Genomic DNA, 9,364 nt, shown 5'->3' with positions numbered 1-9,364 from the left:
TGTTGTCAGAATGAATGTTCCCATGAACTGTATTTGAAATATGTATCTGAATCTTGAATGTGATTGATAAAGGTGTCTGTCTGAATGAACCTTCTACTTTGACTATATCAGGAGGATAATTAACCTGCAAAGAAAAAGTTAGCTTCATGCTATGTCATGATGCATGAGATGTTTCGTGTTATGCTAAAATAAATGTGAATGTTGTATGCATGCGTATGCTGTGAAAGGATGTAATGAATGAGTTATGCGTATGAGAAGTTCTGCTTGGGGACTCTACTGGGGAAAATAAATCCCCATCTACTGATTTGAGACATTTGTGTCGATGACCCTTTCTCGGCTGGGGATGCTTGATTTCTGTCTGATGGTGGAAATATTCAACAGAGCCTGACTGGGGATGGATGAGATGATCAATCTGTCTGGTGACGCCGACCTCTGTTGGGGAGTAACTGGCTGTGCCTGGGGATACTGCCATTTTCTGAGGAAAAAAAAAAACAGGCTTGCTGGGGAAGAGAATTGGTAGCGGATTCATTGGAAGCATGATTAGACCTTTTCCTTGATCCTGAAGTCGGGTAGTAATTGCTATTGCTATTCTATGCATGTATTTTTGGTAAACATCAGTCATATTCAAATGCACATATTAATTCAAATTAAATCAATGGACATTTACGCAACCAAAACAGAAAAGTAAAAACAAAAGCATCTTTTTTTTGAAAGAGGGTTGTATTGATTTTGAAAGGAGGCCTATAAACAGGCAATTTGTGTACAAGGAGACAAAAATCCTAGTAAGAGGAAATTGTCGAAAACAAAGAGAAAGCTATGTGGAAGAAGTCCTATTGATTTTAAGCCTACTACTGTCATTATGTCTTCGAGCATCTCATCCCTTGCTGTCGGATAGAAGTGATTGGCTTGGTCAGTCCCTCGAACTTGGATGAAAGTTGACTGAGAACGGGACATAGTCATACGCTTTAATCCCTAATTTTTGCCTGGACCGCCTTTTCAGGTTTTCAGTCCACCAGGATACCCTTTTTTGCCCAAGCCGCCTTTTCAGGTTTTCGACTTGCCGGGTGTACATTTTTTTTTATATATCCCTAATTTTTGCCCGAACCCTTTTGGTTCGCCGGGATGCCCTTACTTTTGCCTAGATACGTCGATCTAGCGGGTCTCTTTTATGCGTAGTATTTTTTAACTATGTCCGCGTTCACGGGATGTGGGAAGTCTTCACCATCCATTGTAGCGAGTATCATGGCTCCACCTGAGAATACCTTCTTAACTACAAATGGCCCTTCGTATGTGGGAGTCCATTTGCCTCTGGGGTCAGTTTGTGGTAGGATGATGCGTTTGATTACCAAGTCGCCAATTTGATACACTTGTCTCTTGACCTTTTTGTTGAATGCCCTGGTCATGCGCTTCTGATATATCTGCCCGTGACATACAGCCGCAAGTCTCTTCTCATCCATCAAATTTATCTGATCGAGTCGAGTCTGAATCCATTCGTCCTCGTCTAAGCCCGCCTCTTTCATGATCCTTAGAGAGGGAATCTGAACTTCCACTGGTAAAACGGCTTCCATTCCGTAGACTAAAGAGAAAGGAGTTGCCCCTGTCGAAGTTCGCACGGAAGTACGATAACCATGAAGAGCAAATGGTAACATCTCATGCCAGTCTTTGTATGTTACCGTCATCTTTTGTATAATCTTCTTAATATTCTTATTAGCCGCTTCTACAGCGCCGTTCATCTTTGGCCGGTACGGAGAAGAGTTATGGTGTTTTATTTTGAACTGCGTGCAGAGTTCAGTAATCATCTTGTTGTTCAAATTAGTGCCATTGTCAGTGATAATTCTCTCAGGGACGCCGTATCGGCAGATGAGGCTGTTCTTGATGAATCGTGCCACCACATTCTTAGTAACAGAAGCAAATGAGGCTGCCTCCACCCACTTTGTGAAGTAATCAATAGCAACAAGGATGAAACGATGTCCATTAGAGGCGGTAGGTTTAATCTCGCCAATCATATCAATGCCCCACATTGCAAAGGGCCACGGCGCGGTCAACACGTTTAATGGAGCAGGAGGCACATGTACTTTATCCGCATAGATCTGGCACTTATGACAAGTTCTAGAGTGATGGTGGCAATCAGTTTCCATGGTAGACCAATAATACCCTGACCTCAGAATCTTCTTGGCCATTGTATGTCCACTAGAATGAGTCCCAAAGATACCGTCGTGCATGTCTTCCATAATCTTCTCTGATTCCTTTCTATCCACACAGCGAAGCAAAGTCGAATCATGGTTACGTTTGTACAATATTCCATTACTCAAAAAGAATTTAGCGGAGAACTTCCTCAGAAATTTCCTGTCATTGATGGATGTCCCTTCAGGGTATTCCTGAGCTTCTAAATATCTTTTTATCTCGTGGAACCAAGGCTTCTCTTCTACTTCATCAGCGTTAAGTTCATAACAATATGCTGGTTCGTCTAGTCGTTCAATGGTAATCCGGGGAGCTTCATTGTCCCATCTGACTCTGAACATAGATGACATGGTAGCCAATGCGTCTGCCAACTGGTTCTCCTCTCGGGGAATATGTTCGAATGTGATCTCTTCAAAGTATGGGATTAATGTCAACACCTGCTCTCGATAGGGGATGAGGTTCGGATGTTTAGTGTCCCATTCTCCTTTGACCTGACTGATTACTAAGGCTGAGTCTCCATACACCCTCAAAAACTTGATTCTCAGGTCTATAGCAGCTCTGAGTCCCAAAATACATGCTTCATACTCAGCCATATTGTTGGTACACTCAAAACATAGTCTAGCGGTGAAAGGCGTATGGCCACCCTTGGGGAAATGATCACGACGCCAATACCGTTGCCCAATGCGTTAGACGATCCATCAAAAACCATAGTCCATCGGGATCCCACTTCGGGTCCTTCATTCGGTCCAGGTTCTTCATAATCAGTAACAAGCATGACATCCTCATCTGGGAACTCAAAATTCATAGACTGATAATCATTCACGGCCTGATGAGCCAAATGATCAGCTAGCACGCTTCCTTTGATTGCTTTTTGGGTGGTATACTGGATATCATACTCTGTTAAAATCATCTGCCATCTTGCTATTCTTCCGGAGAGGGCGGGTTTCTCAAATATGTATTTGATAGGATCCATCTTAGAAATCAACAAAGTGGTGTGATTCAACATATACTGTCTTAGTCGGCGAGCAGCCCAGGCCAAAGCACAGCAAGTTTTCTCGAGCAGTGAGTATCTTGTTTCACAGTCGGTAAACTTTTTGCTAAGGTAGTATATGGCATACTCTTTTCGACCGGACTCGTCATGTTGTCCCAACACGCACCCCATTGAGTTTTCTAAAACGGTTAAATACATGATTAGAGGTCTTCCCTCAACTGGTGGCACCAGAATTGGAGGTTCTTGGAGGTACTTCTTGATTTTGTCGAAAGCTTCTTGACATTCATCATTCCATATCATCTCTTGATTTTTTCTCAGTAACTTGAAGATGGGTTTGCAAGTAGCGGTCAAATGGGAAATAAATCGGGCAATGTAATTCAAACGTCCCAAGAAACCTCTGACTTCTTTATCCGTACGGGGAACTGGCATCTCTTGAATAGCTCTCACCTTGGCTGGGTCGACCTCAATACCTTTACCACTGACAATAAAGCCCAAGAGTTTACCAGATCTTACTCCAAAGGTGCATTTGTTCGGGTTCAATCTCAACTTGTATTTCTTCAGCCTCTCAAACAGTTTGTATAAATGATCGAGATGTTCTTCTTCAGTATGAGACCTGGCTATCATATCGTCCACATATACTTCTATTTCATGATGGATCATGTCATGGAACAAAACCACCATAGCACGCTGGTACGTTGCTCCTGCGTTCTTTAAACCAAACGGCATTACTTTATAATAGAAGGTGCCCCATTGCGTCACAAACGTAGTCTTCTCCATGTCCTCAGGTGCCATTTTGATCTGGTTATAACTCGAGAATCCATCCATGAAGGAGAATACCTTGTGTTGAGCGGTGTTGTCTACCAGAACATCAATGTGTGGCAGTGGGAAATCATCCTTGGGACTCGCTCTATTCAAATCTCTGTAATCCACACACATTCGCACCTTACCATCCTTCTTTGGCACTGGTACCACATTAGCAACCCATTGAGGATAAGAAGTAACCGCCAGAAAACCAGCATCGAATTGTTTCATGACTTCGGCCTTGATTTTCTCGGACATTTCAGGACGCATGCGACGAACCTTTTGCTTAACAGGACGACAATCTTCCTTCGTTGGCAAACGATGCACTACTATATCGGTATCCAATCCTGGCATGTCTTCGTAAGACCAAGCAAAAATCTCCACATAGTCATGTAGCATTTGAATCAATCTTCTTTTGACACTGATTTCCAAGCCTGCTCCTATTTTGACTTCTCTCTTGTCCACCTCGGTACCCAGATTTACAGTCTCAACTGACTCCTCATGCGGCTGTATAGTCCTTTCTTCTTGTAGTAACATTCTGGCAAGTTCTTCAGGTACTTCACAATCTTCCTCACTTCCATCTTCGGCTCGGTAGATCGGATTTTCAAAGTCATAATGAACAGTAGTAGACCTATTATCAACAGGATCCAGAGTGGATAGGGATCTGCAATTCGTTATGTGCGTGTGTGTAAGAAAACATAGCTCGTTTGAAAGATAATAGGAAAGACAAAGAGCGCAATATTTGAATGCAAAACGTCCATTGATTTATTGAATATAAATATGCTTATGAAAATGACAAAACCCTTAACAAATTAGCTATTGTGCCTCGGGCATAGACACAATGCTTTAAGAAGTTTGATTGTAAAAGAAAATTAAAATTTGCAATTCTAGAATAAACAATAACAATTACTCCTGACTAAAGGAAATCGGGATAATGTCTTCAGTCTTCCAATTGTTGAGTCCGTCACCAATTGTTGGGAAAATCCAGCTATCCAAGTCGCAATCACTATCAGCATCTTCCATAGCATTAATCTGATTTTTTACTATCTTTCCAGAGTTAAACCCCAGGCCAGCTTTATCAGACTTGTACGGTACATTGATCAGTTGACCCCAACCAGCACGATCACCATTTTCAATCGCGGCTTGAGCATCTTTCAGAGAGATCATGACAGGGGGAGCACGAACAACCTTGGGCACAAGGGGAGTTGGCTTAAGGACAGGACTGGGTGGAGGAACCACTTCAAATGACTGAGAAGGAGTCTCAAAGAATTCACCATCCATCTCGACGTATTTGAAGGCTTGCACACTACTGACAATATACTCTTCTTCTCCACATACAGTGACAACCATGCCTGCTATTGGATACTTCAGCTTTTGATGAAGCGACGAAGCTACCGCACCTGCCCCATGGATCCAAGGGCGCCCCAACAAGCAGGAGTAGGCGGGACGAATGTCCATCACGTGAAAGGTGGTGTTGAAGACTTGAGGTCCTATCTTGATAGGGAGAACCACTTCACCATAGACAACACTCTTCGCACCATCGTAAGCACGCACCACAACATCACTAGGTTTCAGTTCAATGCCTTTGTAGTCAAATTTATCGAGTACAGCTTTCGGGAGCACATTCAAGGAAGAGCCGTTGTCGATCAACACGTGAGCCAGGGTGATCCCCTCACACTCGATGGAGATATGCAGAGCTTTATTGTGATTCTTTCCTGCTGGCGTCAGGTCAGCATCGGAAAAGCCTAGGCCATTGTCAACAGTCAAATTAGCAACATAATGTTCGAATTGATCGACGGATGTTTCTTGAGGCACATGAGCGGTCTTCAAGAATTTCATCAATGCATTGGCATGGGATTCAGAGGATAATAACAAGGACAACATTGAGATTTTAGACGGAGTATGCCCCAATTGTTCCACTACATCAAAATCGCTCTTACGGATGATTTTCAGCATCTCTTCCATTTCCTGTTTGGCAACATCTTCAGAAGTAACTTCGACCGATGTCTCTGACTGAGGAGGATTGACTGGTCTTTTTCCTCGAATTTCGGGAGCGGGAGGTGAGATTTCTGGGGAGTAGATCCTTCCACTTCGAGTAACTTTACTAGTCCCCACAATATCATTAGGATTAGCAGAACTACCAACTTGCTTTATGCCATGGATGTAAACGTCGCCTCCATAGTTCCACGGAATAGCTTTGCTGGAGGAATATGGCACGGGGCCAGGTGCGGTAATAATCAGGGGAGCCACTTTGGGCTCAGCGGTAATCTTCACAGGCACTCTAGTAGCGGTAATCTTCACTGGAGCTTTGGACCTAGCAATCACAGATACCTCTTCAATAGAGTTGTCCACCTTAGGAACCCTTTCAAATAGAATTGTACGATCATCCATCAGCCGTTGAATGCCGTTCTTCAACTTCAAACAATCATTGGGTCGGAGTACACAGAGATCGCAATCTTCAGCACAACCTGGAAATAAACCAGCTTGCAATAAATTCTTCTTAACGATCAGGAGAGGAGATGCTAAATCAGCAACGTCAGTAACGTGAGAATTGTCGTCCACAACATTAACATTCTGGTCATGATTAGGCATAGGTGCTGTGATGACATTGGGGGTCGCCGGAGGATCAAATTCAATTTCTCCAGCGTCGATCATATCCTGAATCTTGTTCTTCAACAACCAGCAATCATTCGTATCATGCCCGGGGCTATCGGAGTGATAGGCACACCTGGCGTTGGGATTATAACGAGGAGAAGTAGTGTTGGGATTTGCAGGAGGGCCTCTGAGGGTAATCAAATTGGCCTTTAACATACTCTGCAGTGCTTGGGTTAAAGTCATATTGATCTTGGTAAACTGTCTTCTCGACCTGTCTTGTCTGTGTTGGAAGTTCTGAGATGGCGGTGCGGCAATTGTAACTGCCCCAATAGTATGGTCACGATTCTTCTTGTTATGCTTCCTCTCACTATACACAGCATTTGATTCATTCTTTCCCTGATAGGACTTTTTGGTGCTTGCAGAAGTAGCTGCCTGTATCTTTCCACTTCGAATGCCGCTTTCAACCCGTTCACCTGTCAAGATAAGTTCAGTGAAACCTGACGAGGAACTTCCCAGTAGATGGCTGTAGAATGGGCCAGTCAGTGTACCCATGAACATGTCCACTAACTCTCGATCAGTCATAGGGGGTTTGACTCTGCCAGCCAAATCTCTCCACTTTTGAGCATATTCTTTGAAACTTTCTTTAGAGCCCATAGTCATATTTTGTAGCTGTAGCCGAGTAGGCGCTAACTCAGAGTTATACTGGTAGTGCTTGTAGAAAGCTGTTGCTAAATCAGTCCATGCGCGGATGTTAGAGCTCTCAAGCTGATAATACCACTCTAACTGTGTGCCAGACAGACTCTCTTGGAAGAAATGGATCCACAGTTTCTTATCAGTAGTGTGCGGCTGAATCTTTCTCACATAAGCCCTTAGATGCATCTGAGGACAAGAGGCACCATCATACTTAGTGAAAATGGGAACCTTGAATTTGCGGGGAATGACCACATCAGAGACCAGACCCAAGTTTTCGAAATCCAGACCGGGCACTTTCTGCCCCTCCATAGCTAGCATACGTTCTTCCAGCAACTTGTACTTATCATCCTTCGGAGAGTACTGTTCATGTTCATAATCTTCATCGTCGTCCTCAGAATTGACGAGATTAGGATTCTCATCTTCCGAATCATTCTCGGTCTCTTCTTCTGAATCCTTCGGAATTCTAATCTTGACTCCTGTAACCTGTCCCTTAAGCCTTCTCCCCGGGTTGATGTAACCCACAGGTTTCTGGTCCTTCTTCTTCTCCATCAAAAGAGCTTTCAGTTCTTCCTGCCCCTTAGATAAGCTCAGCATCATTTCCTGGAATTGAGCATTCTGGGCCTGGAGATCTTTGACAGTTTGTTCGAGAGCCATTGTTCAATCTGTTTGAATCTGCTGGAATCTGTTTGATAGGAAAATCGTGAGAACACTGATCCTTTAGAATACCTGTTATGCGATGCAATGCAATGTATGAAATATTTTCAAGGACTTTCGGGATTTAACTTTGCATAAACTAACAAAAAGAGCTTTTTTTTTTTTCTTTTCTCTTTTGTTTTTGCTTTTGTTTTTGTTTTTTTTAGCAGAGTTAAATCCCTAAATCCTTGAAATGGTTAGTACAATGCCATGATGTTATGATGTTATGATGTTATGTTGTTAGATAAATAACAAGCACAAGCAAGTCACACAACAATCATTCCTAGGTTTTAAGGCTTGCGTGAGTTCCATAGGTAAATACCCTCCCCACTGAAGTTTGGTTGGTTCAACCTGTCTTAGAATAGTAACCGGGTTCTAGAAGGATCTCAAATCATTGACCTTTCCTTAAGTCCACTTCAGTGCAACACCAAGTGGTTGACCGAAGCTTCCCTAAAGTCCAATCTCAAAGAGTGTAGTATCGAGTCTCAACCAACTCCAGTCGGAACCGAAGCCAGTTATCTCACTACTTTCTAATGGCCAGGATGAGTCAATTAGGGTTCTAAAGGTCTGGTTAATGCTTTTATGACACCACGCGAATGCCAAATATTTCCTCAACTAACATGAGGAACATCAGGACATCCAAAGTGCCACATTAACCGTAGCCATCATTTTGACCATTCCAGTATACGCCGGACAGTCGCGATGATCTCTTGCTACTTACCTAAGGTACACTAGATCCGGGTGTAGGATCTTTCACTCAAGCATAACATACCCAAGCAATCCCTTAAAAATAAATCAGACAAATTGAATAAGTGATCTTGTTTTTAAGGTAACCTCTCTTTTTAAATATTTAGGGTCCCCAGCAGAGTCGCCAGTTCTGTCATACGGTGAACTGGACTTTTTTGTGGTTTTAATCGCAATGTCGCGGTTAGCAAGAGTCGCCACCGACTTTTCTTTTATCCAATAAGGAAAGGTGGAAAAGAACAGGAAATACCTTAATTTAGATTTTGGGTTCGGGAGGTACATTATACAAAGGGAAGGTGTTAGCACCCTTTGTATCCATGGTTATCCATGGGCTCTTAATTGCTCGATCACTTATATTATTTTTTAAAAAAAAAAGTGTTTGTGAATTGTTTAGAAAAATTGTTTTGAAAAGAGAATTTAACTTTGTAATGATTCTTGTATGAATATATACAAAGTAGTTATCTCGTTTAGTTTTGGAAATTGTTTAGAAAAATATAACTCGGTAATGATTCTAGTATGAATATATACCAAGTGGTGATTTTCTAAAGATATTTTGAAAGGTGTGAGGTGTGAAAATTGTTTTTAGATTGTGAGCCAACAATTAAGAGTTATACCGACCCAAGGTCTTTATGAGCATTTCCTATCCTTATGAGGGTAAAACTGTCC

The sequence above is a fragment of the Lathyrus oleraceus genome, chromosome 5 (genome assembly GCF_024323335.1).
Source record: "Lathyrus oleraceus cultivar Zhongwan6 chromosome 5, CAAS_Psat_ZW6_1.0, whole genome shotgun sequence".
NCBI lineage: Eukaryota > Viridiplantae > Streptophyta > Magnoliopsida > Fabales > Fabaceae > Lathyrus > Lathyrus oleraceus.
The sequence above is the reverse complement of the archived record's forward strand: the minus strand, read 5'-3'. Positions refer to the sequence as shown.